Source organism: Nematostella vectensis, chromosome 11 (genome assembly GCF_932526225.1).
Source record: "Nematostella vectensis chromosome 11, jaNemVect1.1, whole genome shotgun sequence".
Classification (NCBI taxonomy): Eukaryota; Metazoa; Cnidaria; class Anthozoa; order Actiniaria; family Edwardsiidae; genus Nematostella; species Nematostella vectensis.
In genome coordinates, this window is record NC_064044.1 from 10,391,265 (window position 1) to 10,407,092 (window position 15,828).

A 15,828-nucleotide genomic window follows, 5' to 3' on the forward strand; every position below is an offset into this window, starting at 1 on the left:
CACCTCCGAGTCTATTATTCTTACTCCTCCATACAACTCCGAGTCTATTGTTCTTACTCCTCCATACACCTCCGAGTCTATTGTTCTTACTCCTCCATACACCTCCGAGTCTATTGTTCTTACTCCTCCATACACCTCCGAGTCTATTGTTCTTACTCCTCCATACACCTCCGAGTCTATTGTTCTTACTCCTCCATACACCTCCGAGTCTATTGTTCTAACTCCTCCATACACCTCCGAGTCTATTGTTCTTACTCCTCCATACACCTCGGAGTCTATTGTTCTTACTCCTCCATACACCTCCGAGTCTATTGTTCTTACTCCTCCATACACCTCCGAGCTTATTGTTCCAATTCCTCCATACATCTCCGTGTCCATTGTTCATACTCCCCGAACGACCAAAAATTGATACCCTAAAAAAGAAACTTGTGCATACCAACTGGTCGCTTCTCTTCATTAGGGCATACAGATAATTATATTAGCAAAAAAGTAAAAAAAGTTACTTTCAGGGGGGGACTGGGGGGTTTCAGAGGAACTGGTGGGAGGCGTGGATCGCCCCTCCGGGCCTCCCAGCCCCGTCTCCCGTCTTAGGCTTGGGAGACGCGAATCGTCCCTCCGAGCCCCCCAGCTCCGTCTCTAAATATCGAGCGTATAATGTTTCACGTACATGAACAATCGGCAAAGGCTAATGTGGGCCACATCGATTTCACGTACATGGATGATTTTGGCCAAATCGATTTCAGATAATGTTTCACGTACATAAACAATCGGCAAAAGCTAATGTGGGCCAAATCGATTTCACGTACATGGATGATTTTGGCCAAATCGATTTCAGATAATGTTTCACGTACATAAACAATCGGCAAAAGCTAATGTAGGCCAAATCGATTTCACGTACATAAACAATCGGCAAAAGTTAATGTAGGCAAAATAGATTTCGCGAACACGAATAATCAATTAGGGGCAGGTGTTTCGCGTGCATGAATAATCAATTAGGGCCGGTGTTTCGCGTGCATGAATAATTAGGGTGTAGGCCGGGCGCGTGCAAGCCCAAGGACTTGCGCGTACACGACTTTTTGGGGCAAATAGCGATGGGGCCGCGAAAACGAGGAGGGCCGCCAACCTACGGAGTGCGAAATAGCCGTTTTTCGGCCGTAAATTCAAAGCCGCCGGCGTGGCGTTTAAATTTGAGTTCTACTCGAACACCTCGCTCCCGAACTCCTTGCGAATTTTTCGCAGTCTCTTTTTCATCCTTTCGCGTGCCACCAGGGAGGGCCCTTTCCCGCTTTTTTTATCACGCGGTGCGAGGCCGTGTCGAGCTCTGATAGCGTCCTTGAGCGTGTTGTATCTCTCTTGTTCCTGAAGTATTAGCCGAAACTCTTCGTCTGAGATACGCCCGTCTTGCAGAGCCTTAGAGACCAGCTCGCTGATCGAGTTTTTCTTACTCTCCGCTAAAACCATCGTGTCTTCGTGTTTAGCCACCTTGCCCGTAAGACCCCTAGAGACCACCCCCGCGCCCGCGCCCACGACACCGACCAGCCCAGCGACCCCTGCCAGCGGAGCGCCGATCAGAACCCCTATCCCACTCAAAGAGACTTCCAGCCCTGCGCTGAAAAGCGCCCCTGCAGCGATGCCGGATGCCACAGACACAGCATGGGTAACGGCGAAGGCGCGCTTATACTTCTTCCGCACCTGTCGATAATGCGTTATCTCATTGTCTAGAACCGCCTGAGTGTCACGTATTACCTGGAGTCGGAAACTCTGCGCGTCGCCGCCGATGCTTGCCGGAGCAGTAGGCGTTTGCGGGGGGCGGGCACTGGGGAGCGGGGGATATATGGATATGCCACCGCTGCTAACGTCGCTGTTCGCCATGCCTGTTATGTCGGGCCTAGGTTAGCTCTAATACGAGGCGAACAGGCCTGCCCTTAAAGTCCACCCGTCTACCACGGTCATCCCTGACCCATATTCGGATACTCGAGACAAACTCAGAGGAAGACGCTGCGACACAAATGGGGGTGTCGGGCCCATAGACGACTTTCTCGTGCGGCCTCCCGCGGGTTTCTAGGCAAGCGAGAACGTTTGAAGGCTCGTCTAAGGCGAAGCATTTCGTGCGGTCTACGATATCGCAGAAGATGTAGATGGCCTCTATTTTCGACAAAGTCACCTCAAGTGGGGGATCCCCCACGGGCAGTACGAGGCCCCGCCCCCCCATCTGATCGTCTTTAGCCTCTAGGTCAAATAGTGCGCAAAGCTCGGCGTTCAGGAACACAATGCCTGTGGACACGAGCACGATCTTCCCGGTAAGGGGATCCAGCTTCGCGGTCAGAATTTGGCTTTTAGCGTGGTTGATCGTTTCCATGATGGACTCGGCCGTGTGGTGCCCTGCTGGCAGAGTAGCGATGGTCGGGAGGGAGTCTGTAGTCGTTATCTGCTGCTCCCGCTCGAGATTATACCAGCTGTTAAACAGCGAGCACTGCCGGAGCGCCACAAAGTGCGGGCGCCTTATCGGCTGCCCGAAGAAGAGCGTCAGTTCACCTCCGGTGAACACAGCGTGTAGGACCACCATTGTGGGTTGAACATAGCCCGCCTTCGGGTTTAATAGGGTTGAGCATGGATTGGGAAGGCTGGCAGATGCTGAACGAGGTCCCCCGAAGGAAGGAGGAGGAGACGAAGATGGCGGCAGTTACGGCGGGAGCCTCTATAGCCGAACATATCGAACACGCTATAGCCGAACAAGCCAAAAAACCGGTTTCCCTAGATTTCCCTAGGTCTCTGACCCTCGCGCAAAAGCTGCTCTACGCCGTGCCCGCGACCCCCGTGGAGAGCACGGCCTCAGACATCACCCCACTACTCACGCAGCTGGAGATACACGTGGCTGAGGACAAATCATTCACGACTAGGGTCCGAGACATATTCAAAGGGACAGTAGTCACGCACAAGTCCGCCAAGGAGTCTCGCCGGTGGCTATCGGAGCCTTCCTATGGGTACTGGCCACAGCAACTCAACTTTGCGGTCTGGTGCGCAACCGCCGGATGTGGGGTGTCCCTAACTGACCCCACTTTCGCCACGCTCCCCTCTGTCATCAGGGGATTTCTAAGGTTTCACGTCTACTTTACCACCCGGAGGATACTCTACGAGCTCGGCGTCCCCCTGCCTGGCGACAGCCCGTTAACGCAAAAAGGTAACCCCTACAAGAAGGCCGCTTTCGAGCGTCTATGCATAGAGTTCGGTTTGCCGCGTAAGCCGGACTTCCGATGGAAAGGCGGGTGGAACCACGGGCTAGGCGATGTGTTTGTGTTCTACCCGGGGGAGGGGTATCGCAACGTGCACGTGATCCGTGGCTACGACACGGCGGCGGACGAGTACCCGAGCCACCTCAATCTGTTTGAACCACGGCGACGTCAAACGCATGAGCGCCGAGGAGGTGAGGAAGTACGAGAGGCGATACGAGACCGCTCTAGCCAGCCGGACTACAGACGCCCTGGCAGACAGCTTTCTGAAGCTAACGACCAAGCTAGTAGGCATGGCGCTGCCGATAACTCGTGCGCGCCTTGCGCATACACACAGCACGTGGAGTGTGCTTCGCATAAACATGGCCTCTGTCGCGATTTTGATTGGCGGCGCCGTACTAAATGCGACTGCATTCGTTGGTGGCAACTACCTCGCAAAGTTCCTGTCGAACGATGAGAGCCCCGCCTTAGCCGAGAAGGAGAGGCACGACAAGGCCCTAGAGAAATACCAACAAGACTATGGACGCTACCAACAGCGGCGACAAAAAATCCTCGATTGGCAAGCTCAAAGTCGCGAGAGAGGGTCCCTAGCAAAACAGAACTTCACCGACACCGACTACGCGCTCAAACTCTACAACCATACCTCCCTGGAGTCGATGCGGGCCCCCGAGCTGTCCGACTACTACGTACCCAGCAAAACGCAGAAGAACGCCGAGTTGGCGTACATAGGCGCCGGCGCTCTCGCCATCGGCTACGCAGCCAGCCGCTTGCTGTGATGCAGCTGCCGTCGAAACGCGTATACGCACGTTTGCGTCTAGGCGGCCTTTCTCCATGCTGCGCGTATACGTGTACGTGTACGTATACGTACGCCGAAGGCGTAGCAGACGGCATCCGCCTGTTGGAGACTGACTCCCCCGTCGCGATACGCACGTAATGGCCCGCCGGAACGGTAAGCGCATGTCCGACGAAGAACTCGATGCGTTCCTTCGTCCTATATACTACGCCAGAGGTGGTTTCCAGTGAGTCACCGCTCTGCACACCAAACTTCCCAAGGGCTCAGCCTCCATAGATTGAGTGCGCAAGTGGGTAAGCTCTCAGCCCGTCGGAGGCTACACACAGACGCCCCCTCCTCCGACTACCTACGCCCACTTCTCGGAGCAGATACCAAACCGTATCCACCAGTCGGACCTGCTATTCTTGCCAACCGACCGCGGGTACAAGTATGCCCTGACTGTCGTTGACGTTGCTTCACGATATAAAGCCGCCCGCCCACTGAGGACTAAGAGCGCGGCCGTCGTCTCCCGCGAACTCGCTGTCATCTACGCAGAGGGACCCCTCACATGGCCTAAAGTCCTCATGGTTGATGAAGGCACGGAGTTCAAGGGTGCTACCACGAAGCTCCTAACAGACCACGGGGTGGAGGTCCGACGGGCTGAACCAGGGCACCACAGGAGCCAAGCTTTCGCCAAGTCTTTCCATCGCTGGCTGGCGCAGCGCCTATTTCGTGCGCAGTACTCGAGGGAGCTTGCGTCCGGCAAGACAAACCGCGAGTGGGTTACTGCTTTGCCAATCGTCATCTCGGACGTGAACGCAACGAAGACTCGCATGACTGGCCTTGCGCCTGAGGACGCCATAAAGCTGAGGCGCGTGCCTCTCAAAGCCGAAAAGCCTCCCCTATAGGTCCCCTTAGAGGTCGGAACGGAGGTGTACATCGCCGTAAACGAGGAAGACCTTCAGGACAAGGGCCGACGGCGAGCGACGGACCCGTGGTGGACAAGCAAGGCGTACCCAATACTAAAGAGGGTCATGGAGCCCGGACAGCCTGTGTTGTATTACACGGCGTACTCTAAGCCCGGCTTCACGCGATCGCAGTTGCGCGTTGCGTGATCAGCGCTTGTGCCTTCTATTGCAGCTAAGGCACGTGATTCTGACATTCCACTTGTAGTGACCCTGACTGTCGTCCAGCCGGTCGATACTGAAGCATTGGGGATGGCTCTTGGTGTACCCCTGAAGCAGAAGCTGAGTGCCACAGACCGTGCACTTCTTTCCCGCGTCAGCAATCATGCCGAGTACGTGGTCTACCGTCAGAACGTGGTCGGGTCCCGTGTACTTTGTGCGACCCTTTTGCCTGTCGTCTATAGCGTATCGCTTGATTCGCGCTATAATGAGCTCTTCACTGGGCGTAGCCTGCAGTCCTGTGGGAACCAAGGCACCTGGGGTGTCATCGGGGGGGATCACGCGGACTATCTGATCGGCGAGCCGCACGCGGGAGATGCCGGTGTACACAGCATTTGTGATCCAGCCCTCTAAGCTGTGGTCTATGATAAACAGACGTCTTGGGTTCTGGATGGTCTTGCCCTGCACCCGGTGGACTGTCCCCTAGCCCGCGTATTTCCACTCGAGGGGAAGCCCGTTAAGGACCACGCCGAGAGGGACCTCGACTACCGTGCCTTTGTACGCGTCGACCTTCTTGCCCCTTTTGCCTGGCACGGGCACCGGCCGTCCTTGCTTGCGATAACGATGCGCGACGCTAGGATCGGAGTCAAAGCGGATGGTTGCTGGCAGTCGGGGGTAGTTTTTCCTGTGGTGCTCTACCAATCGCTGCTGGACAAGGGCCCCCATCTTGTTGGTCGAGCACACCCACATATCGCTTGGGTGGGCCCGCTCGATCGCCGAGTCGAACGCCACCCCATCCCGATCCTCTCGAAACACCTCAAGCTGTTGGGAGTCTGGCTGACACCAAATCCGGCCCTTTATGTCGTGGAGCCTGCAGGAGGGGGCGGCAGAGCCGCAGTCGCATGTACTGTACGGATTTCCGCAGTCTTCACACAGGCAGCGGTAGTTGGACTCGAACCAGCGGATGTTCCCTTGTGCCCACTCCTTGAGCATATCGTGAGGCCCCTCTTTATCTCCCCAGGGCGGGACCTGTCCATAGTCGCCACAACACACTACCTGACACGGCCGCGTGGCGAGATACCCTAGGATGACGCGTAGCAATTTAGTCTGCACCTTACAGCACTCGTCAATGATGATTACTTCTGCGAGACGGTCGAGTTTGTGCCCCAGCTCGGAAGGTCTCCACTCCTCTATCGGCTTCTCCGCTGGTATACAGAGGTAGTGGTGGTAGGTTTGAGCCTTCACCGCGAGGCGCGGGTTGTTGCGATGGTCGTGGGCGAGGTCGTTCTCGGGGGTGAGCACCACAGCGTTACGGCCACGGAACATGCTCACCGCCCACTCGGTCTTCCCCGATCCTCCCTGGCCGGCTAGATACATCCTCGCAGAGGTCGCGGCCACCAGATCGCACGGCAGACTCGGCGCAGTGCTTGGCTCCCTAGCCAAGCACCCCGACCTCTTCGGACCCAAGCCGCCTCGGGCTGCCACTCGTACCCAGGCCTCTTGTGGCGCCACTCTCCATACCTCGGATTTCTCTCCACGAGCTTCACACCACTGGGCACCGCCTTTGCGTATATGGCATCTGTGCACACACGGAGGACGTCTTCGCGAGGGAACCGCCTCAACATGCGTCGCAACGCTATGTTTGTGTACGCCAAGACGAGGGCCCTGATGTGGTACCATTGTGAGCGCCGGACTCCGTCTTTGTATTGGATCAGATGAGCCCCGTCGGCATGCTCGAAGTTAAGTAAGTGGTCGGTGCCCGCAAGGAGGTTTGTCAGATACGCGGCTTCTTCACGGTCGCGGACTACGATCGAGGACTCGTCGCCATGGCCAGCGCACTTGCCTACGAAACGCACAGCGAGATCTCGACCCTGCGAGTCTTCGCCGCAGGGGCCGGAGTGGGGGAACTTGATGGAGTCCTTTTTTCCGACGCTATACAACACCTCCCTCGCCGCGGCCATGGCGAGGTCACCCGAGTCTAGCAGGTCCTTGAGCTCTGGCGTGGTGATCCAGCCCTCGTTTTGTTCCAAGTGCCGCCCTACCCTCCCGGAAGAGTAGGGGTGGCAGGCCTCAGAGAACCCCCACTCGGTCAACTGAATGGCCCCGGTCAGTTGAAGAACCTCGCTCAATGGCCGTCCCGCAACATCCGCGATACGATACACGTTCGTAGGGAAGCCGTATTTCCGTGCCAGATCAATGGCGTCCGAGGCGCCGCCGAAGACACTGTCCTCGCATCCTAGGTACGCCGCACGCATGTCGATGTGAGCATGAGGATGCGCCCCTAAGTTTTCCCTGCTATTCCACACTTTGGACTCAACCTGCGCCGCTCGCCAAACGTCCCTGTAGTTAGGAGGCGTTGGCCTGATGTTTTCTCTTTGGGTCCACTTCTTGAAGCGATACCCTATTGCGCCGCCCATCGAGTGCGTAGCTTCGATGTACTCTTGGTAGGCTGGGTGATCATCAGGGAGCCATTGAGGATCATGTCCAGTCTCGTCTGTAAACGCCCTGTCGATAGCCCTTCCGTCTTGTCCCGATCGGTACAGTTTGCCTTCGTGCGTGACTATAACACGCCCACACAGCCAGACCCTCGTGCTTCTGGGGATCGCCCTGTTTATGAAGCGGATGAGCACCTCGCGCACCTTCGCCTCGTGAGTTTTTGCGGCCGCTCCCTGACATAGCGAACGGAGCTCCCTCTCAGCCTCGAAGTCTAGGCCGTGGACGCTCGCGATCGCAGGTGGTTCAGTCGGAAGCGCCGCCCAGGCGTGGTTATTGTGGCAAGGGATGCGGATCCTCGTCTTAGTCCCGTACTTCCCCGAGTCCCACAGGACGTTACCCAGGGCGTCCACGGCTACTAGCTTTACCTCGAGCTTCCTTTCCATCTCAAAGAGGTCCTCTTTGGTGCACCCCGTGGTGGCCAGCTTCTTGTCAAATCGCTCGAGGATCTTGCCTCGTGTCTTGGTTAGACCAAGGGAGCGCGAGGTGCCGCGATTCCTCAAGAAGTCGGCAACATAGCTCAAAACACAGTTAACGAAGGCGTCACCCCCCTCTCGCACAAACATTGGCCCAGGCTCACCATTTTGCTCAGGTAAAGGGCTAAGCTCGTATCTCTCGTAGACGAGGTACTCTCGCCCCTTCTCCCAAATACCCACATCGATGCCTTCCAGGGCGCCGACTGCGATTTGCCCCCCCCCCCTTTTGACTAACAACCCACCGATCTTGTGCTCCGAGCGCCCTTCCTCCTCTGTGATTGGCGCCAATGGCTCTGCGGGGGCCTTACCAACGACCTTGAAGAGTCTGTAACGCCGGTCGGGGTCTACCATCTCGAGCACCAGCGGAAGCACTGCGTTCGCCCGCATAGACTCTCGCTCGTGCGAGACCCACCACACCGAGCCGTCGTCATTAATATCAGGCCCCCGCACAACCGGCTTTAGAGCAATCACACCTGTCCCACCAAGATCTTGCATCTCCTGGTAAACACTGCCGCTTATGTCTCGGCCCCGTAGAGTGGCATCCACGCTTGGGAACCGAAGATGGGCGCCGCCGACGAAGAGAGAGTAGTACGTCTCGGGGTCTAAGCTCTCCGGGCCTTCCTGCTGCCGGGACGGCAGCAGAGGGTCGAACTCGCGCCAGACCTCCTCCGTCCACACCTTCTTCGGTACGAGCGGCTTAAGCAGCCTGTGTTTGACATCGTCGGCGATGTCCTCGTCCAGGATGTTTTGGACCAGCCCTGCCAGTACGGCGGGCGCCTCTTTGTCGCGCATGCTATCGAGAATCTCCTCTATGTAGGCGTCCATGCTCGGGCACACCTTGAGCCACCCAGTCTCTAACTGGGAGTTGGGGTATGCCCTGCGCCACCCAATCTCTAATTGACCGCACCGCGGGCTGCGATGTCAGATAGGACGAGTGCGAACCGCTTCCGAGCGCGCCTCTCGATGCCGAGCATCCTCTGCCCTTTACGATTCGCTCCGCAGGGGCGACACAGCCGCGTCTCCGACTGAGTCCCTATGCCGCAGACCCTGTACGGCACGGGGAGGGGGCTGCCCTTACGGAGCCTTTGGAGGTGCACCTTGCAGTAGGTGTCCAAGCACCTCCGGCCGCACGTGTTTGCGTGGCCGATCCTTAGCCACCCGCAGTAATCTTTTCCGCGCCCCATCCTTCGAACGCTCGGTATACCACAGGACATACGAATGTCTAATTGCAAACCCAACGCCTAATTAATTATTCATGCACGCGAAACACCGGCCCTAATTGATTATTCATGCACGCGAAACACCTGCCCCTAATTGATTATTCGTGTTCGCGAAATCTATTTTGCCTACATTTACTTTTGCCGATTGTTTATGTACGTGAAATCGATTTGGCCTACATTAGCTTTTGCCGATTGTTTATGTACGTGAAACATTATCTGAAATCGATTTGGCCAAAATCATCCATGTACGTGAAATCGATTTGGCCCACATTAGCTTTTGCCGATTGTTCATGTACGTGAAACATTATACGCTCGATATTTAGAGACGGAGCTAAGGGGGCTCGGAGGGAAGATTCGCGTCTCCCAAGCCTAAGACGGGAGACGGGGCTGGGAGGCCCGGAGGGGCGATCCACGCCTCCCACCAGTTCCTCTGAAACCCCCCAGTCCCCCCCTTCAGGTCACTCGCATCGGGCTTTACCCGAGACAACATTTGGCAGCATCTAGTGTTTTTGTATGAAAATGAAAAGTTCCAAGTTTACAAGAACAATGTCTTACATGGGTGAAAAGTAGCTTCAGTTATCGCTTCCTTAAACCCGGCAGATAGCAGTGCTCTGCTCAGTAGGTACTATGTGTTTTCTAAGCTATTTTGTCAACTTGCAGCGTGGAACAGTATGTATCACCAAAACAACTACCGGCTGCGTTTTGTGATGACTCGCTAGAAATAATGATTAATTAGTTGGTAATTAATCATTTTGCAACTAGAATGGCGATAAAAGTGCAGGATGTAATTTTTGGAATACGTTCTGCCTAATACATTTCCGCTTTTTACTACCAACCCTGCCCACCAGTTAAATGTCCATATTCTTTTAATTGTTTTCAGGTCACTCGCATCGGGCTTTACCCGTGACAACACTTGGCAGCATCTAGTGTTTTTGTATGGAAATGAAAGGTTCCAAGTTTACAAGAACAAAGTCTTACAAGAGGAGAAAGTAGTTTTAGGTATCTCTTCCTTACGCCCGGATGGTAGTATTTTAGTGATTGGCCAACATCAGGGATCTGTAGGGAGAGACTTTGACCCTTCGAAGCTGTTCTACGGCTACATGGCAAACCTAAATATCTGGACATATGATCTTGATGATTCGAATAGGGGCAAAGTGTACGAGCAAGGGTGTACAGGCTCAGTTTACAGCAACCCAGCCTTGTCATGGGGGACAATTACCGGTAAAACGCTATTGGGCAACATACAACCACAATGCGCACTAACATGCCCTTAAACGTCAAGACGATTTGATTGACAATGCACTGTTCTCAATACGAGAAATGGGCGTTCACGATTTCCTCTTCTAGGAACCAAACATTTGATTATCTGACGTCAAATGACGAAAGACAGCTTGCCTAAGGCAAGTCCCTTTTATAGTGCGAGTTCGTGTTTAAAGTTATGCCTATTGCACACCAGTGACATAACAACATAGGCGCGCGCACTCTTTTAAGCCCGACATAACGACATGGACATTATGACATAAAAGAAAAAACAAGTTTTTTTTCTTATGTCGTTAGTTTCATGTCGTTATGTTGGGGTTTTGGCAAAATGTCGAACCATTCACACTAGAACATATGAACATAAGGGTGCACGCGCCTATGTCATTATGTCACTAGTGTGTTTAAATTTTGCTTTGAATACTTTTATGACTTTAAGATTGCATTGTTTTATTTATTAACTAGAATCCAGGCATTTTATCGTAACATGTTTTGATTTTCACCATAATTCAAGCCGATTTATTTCATAACAGAAAGGAACAGCTCATTTGCATGGGATTCATAGCCTACGTAACCAAGTGTCACGCAAGTCACGTGTAACGCAAGCCATGTGTCATGGAAGTCATGTGCCACGCAAGTTAGGTCGACGGGCTTTAAGGAGAGGGGGAGGCTTTAAGGACAAACAACCTAGAATGCCGAATACATGTAAATTATGTGCATGCTTCGAATTATGTCTTATTTCGTGCTGTAGAAAGGGAATCAACTCATCATCGAATGCATGCGATAAATGAAGGATTTGTAAAAAAAAAGGTGTTGGAATGACGACACATGGGTTGTATTTGACGCTTTATGTTGTATTTTTTATTATAATTGCCAATACTAGCACAGAAACGCATGAAGATATTAAAACTCACCAAACTCAACACGATGTGCTCGTTTTCTTTGTAGCGGAGCCAGCGCGGAGCCCCATAGGTATAGAAATATGGTAAAGCTATGTGACTTGGTTTTGTGGTCATCGCGCGGGTACCCTGTGGTGTCACAATCCATCCAGTTAAATCATGCAACTCTCAGGCCCCACCCGGTCTCACGGCTTTTATGTGTTTTTTTACCGTCTCACTTTAGTGCTTCAAAGTTCGTATGTTCACACAGAAAAAAAGGCAGATAGAAAATAATATTGAATGAGAGAATATACGGATTTAAATGGGCTGATTGTGGTCGAGGGAACCGTTTTGTCTGAAGAAACTGAGAAGCCTGCGTACGAATCGAAAGTAAAATAATTATAACCGCAAGTGTTCCGGGAGTGAATGCCTCCCGTCGAGTTCTTCTTCAATTGTAGCAGCAAGGACTATAAAGATGCTGTACATTACTTCGCCCCATGACAGGTTCTCCAATAGGGTTCTGGATTCCGGATCCTAGTGTGTGGATTCCGGATCCTAGTGTGTGGATTCCGGATTCCATGTGGGTTTTTCCCGTGGATTCCGGATTCCATTTTTGTGTTCCAGGTTTTTTACAAAACTTTAAATACCTCCAGTGCCTATATGTTCTAAATCTTTCTAATGCCTGTAAAGTTTTGTTTTTACCTTTCGATTCCATTTATAAACGTTTTGCGTTGTGTCGCTCGTTGTGTAGACCACATCAAGAAATTTTAAAAGAAACAGTTTTTTTATTACTGTCAAAAAACAAAACTGCATATCAAAGCATACTGTATCTTTTGTCTGTGCGTTACGTGGATAACTATGCTTCGATATAAGTCGAAAAATTGCAAATTTAATAGATCAAGGAAACCTTATTAACTCATCGGGCAATAAATGTTGCTGAGAATATGCCTACTTCTTAGTATATCAAAACACATTATCAGGCTCTGGTATTTTGTTTGACCGTGCCATTGTGGCCCGCTTTGGTGGAATATCAGGGCGAGTTTAGGAGAGCCGTGGTAAGTATTTTGACACGAGCCTATAACAATAGCTAAATTAGACATGACTATCTTTCCGTGTCTTTCCGTGTCTGATGTGGAACGATTACTAGGGCAATAACCTACGCTTTAAGATCAGGCAGGGGCTCGGCCAGCTTGCAGTCTTCGCGCACCAACAGACTAAGAGACTTTGTCACGCACAAGTGCTTTAATGTAATGTAATGCTGCTAGTATAGCTTTGTGTCTCTACCTGTAATTCAGTCGAAACACTGCGAGAGGTCATATGTGAATAAACTTGAATTATTATTATGTTTTCTTCGGGAGTTATGGTTGCGGTCTGGTCATCAATGGTGAGGCTTTCTACTTTTGCCAGCAGAGATCTGGGGAATTGCCGTTGCATACCTCGTCGAAGGTATATTTCAGATTGTCATCAGTCTGATCGAGCCATCTGAAAGTTACGCTACGATATGGAGATTCTTTCCGTCGGCAATCGTGTCTGACGGCGACGATGTCGACTATCGTAAAATGAAACGCGTTGTTTTGCGTCCTGATAAACTAACCCCTTTCACTCTCGCCGGAAACGACTCTTCTGTTGCTTCTGTGGGGGTAGAAGAAGACTCTCCATTTGTCAGCCACTTTCTTTCTTCGTTCTCATCTTCCCGTGTCTCCACCGTCTGATCATCACCGTTCGCAATTCTCGAAAGTCTGATGTCTTCTTCGGGAGTTATGGTTACGATCTGGTCATCAATGGTGAGGCTTTCTACTTTTGCCAGCAGACATCTAGGGAAATTGCCGTTGCATACCTCGTGGAAGGTATATTTCAGATGGTCATCAGTCTGATCGAGCCATCTGAAAGTTACGCTGTTCTTCTGGAATCGTCCAGTTGGATCGATGACCAAAACGTCTTCGGCGATCGGCGATCGTGTCTATCGGCGACGACGTCGTCTTTGTAGTACAAGACCTGAACCCTGGTACTTCCACCGGTGTCATTTACTGTGACCGTTGATCGAGCTTCACTTACAAAGTCTAGCACGTCGTTTGAGCCCGTTTCGATTCGGTCAGGCAGCATACTCAGTGAGTATGGAAGGGTTCCTGTCAGCTCTTTTGTCTTAGCTCGGACATTTGCTTGTCGCACTCCTCTCCCATACTTCCGTGTAAATTCCCGCATGGTCTCTGCACGTCTGCGGTCTTCTAGCTCATCACCAGTCCCCTCTTTCGTCTGCGTTTTCTTGGATGGCCTGCATCAGACTTGGTGGATCGCCCGAGATAATCCTCTCCGGATAAAACGAGTTCGGCCCTGTGAAGTATGTAAAATGCTTCTGGTAAACTCGGAGCATGTCATCTTCCACACAGCGCGCTCGTCTATAAGCATACTCCACCATAGTTGGCATGTCATGATCGGCACGCATGGCTTTGAAGAAGCACTCGACAGAAAGAGTTGTCAGACTCGCAAATCTAATCTCCTCCAGGACTCGCTCCGCCGATCTCTGTTAAGGTGTTTGCGAGGCTGGTCAGTGAGTCAAGCGCGATTTGGAATGACTGTCGGGTGCAACGTGGAATTGTCATGTCAGGGCTATTCGTGCTCAGCTTCCCTGTCCTCTCCTTTGCCTTTTCTTCATGATCTAATAAAAACGCGACCAGATGTTTTATCTGTCTTTTGTGTTCGTCAAACCTCCCGGGGAAATTCTCTTTCTCACACTTCTTATCCAGGCGGAACACATTGGCATACATCTACATATTCTGCTGGAGAGGCACCAGTCGATGTAACCATTCTAACGGCCTTGTTACCAGTGTCGCAAGCAAAGATCGTATTACGGTAGCTACATAGCCCTGATGGAGCATTCCACTGAGCATATAAACCATCACAATGGCCTGCATCCGTTGAACTAGAGATTGCTGTTGGGGTGTTATCACTGGTTATAAGATCCACCTCTGTCATGGTCAGCAACGTGTTGATCTTACTTGATGAGACGAACACAGTTCCTTCCTCGGTCACTGCTATTCCTGTAGGAGCCACAACACCTGATACTGTCCGCGTGATTGTTTTGTGTACAAGATAGCACACGTAGACACAAGGAGCGTTCTCTTTGCAGTCTCCAACAAGAATGTGATCGTCATCCCTGGTAACCGCTATCGACGTTAGGATACTTGTCCGGCCAAAAGATAATATGGCATTCAGATATCCAGAATAGTTCCCATTTGCATCAGAATTAATATTTGTGATAGAGAATAACATTTGCTCGCGAATGTCCGATACATAGAGTGTAAAAGGATCCTTGTGTGATCTGCAAATGCCAAATGGAGACTTCAAATTACATTCTTCTGAGTCAGATGTCAAAGTAAGGTCCCCTACTGTCACCTGGCGAATACGCCGAGTTGCGCATTCCTCGTCCCCATTTCTATCCTCATCTCCATTCTCAGACGTGTCAGGACCTAGATTAAGCCTAGACGAATGACAAAAAAGGGAGGTGCAGTCTATAACTCTTATTCGGCCATTTCCTGATCACAAACGTAGATAACTTTATCATCGATATCTAGATCAGCAGGATCTTTCATTTTCACTCCCTTTCCTTGTCCGTTTGCGTGACCTGGTCCATTGCCCCCTGCAATTAATGTTACGTTTACCGGACAGTGCATATCGAGCATATAAACGGCATGCTGATTTCGATCGCTAACGAAAAGCTTACTATGGCAAGGTGAAAAACACACTCCAACTGGATGCTTGAAAATTTTGCCATTTCTTCGCCACTGTTTGAATTCTAGCTCTGGTACTAAGGTGGTTGTTACCCGTTTGTCCGGGATGGACGCCTGGACTCCATGTCTATGGATCTCAATGGCTGTCTCAACGTCGTTGTTGCGGACAGCCTTCTTTGAGACATTTCTTTTCATTTCTTCCATCTCTCTTCGGAGAAGCAGAAGAGGTCGCACATTCACAAGATAGCCATTGATGTCGACCCAGTACCAAAATTCCGCTGACCGTACGCTTTTGATATTATGAGGTGGGTCTGGGAAAGGAACTTGGTAAGGGTATGAAGCTTTATCCTGTAGCATTCTGTTCATAAAGGACTTCTGTTTGGGGTCACAATCTTTTGACCAAACTAAGGGGAGAAGCCGTTTACAAGGGATTTCCTTTTCCTTTAGGCACTCGAGACAAGGACGACGGAGAGGATGCCACTCGCTATGTCCAAGCAGGAGGCACTGTGCGCACACCGATTTATTTTCGAAGCAAATGCCACAATGGCAAATACAATCCAGATCGTCTTGAACACAACGTTCATATCTATTCACAGCGCTAAATATGTCTTGGTACATATGTTCTATTGTGTCCGCACCTCCCTTGCTCC

At 51.6% G+C, this 15,828-nt stretch overlaps 1 non-coding gene across 1 annotated transcript; it reads left to right on the forward strand.

Moving 5' to 3' along the window:
- Positions 1-9,508: 9,508 nt before the first annotated feature.
- Positions 9,509-10,831, forward strand: LOC5500333. The gene is made up of 2 exons (XR_007314117.1): positions 9,509-9,937; positions 10,196-10,831. It is a non-coding gene; the product is annotated as an uncharacterized LOC5500333 (transcript).
- The last annotated feature ends 4,997 nt before the right edge of the window (positions 10,832-15,828 follow it).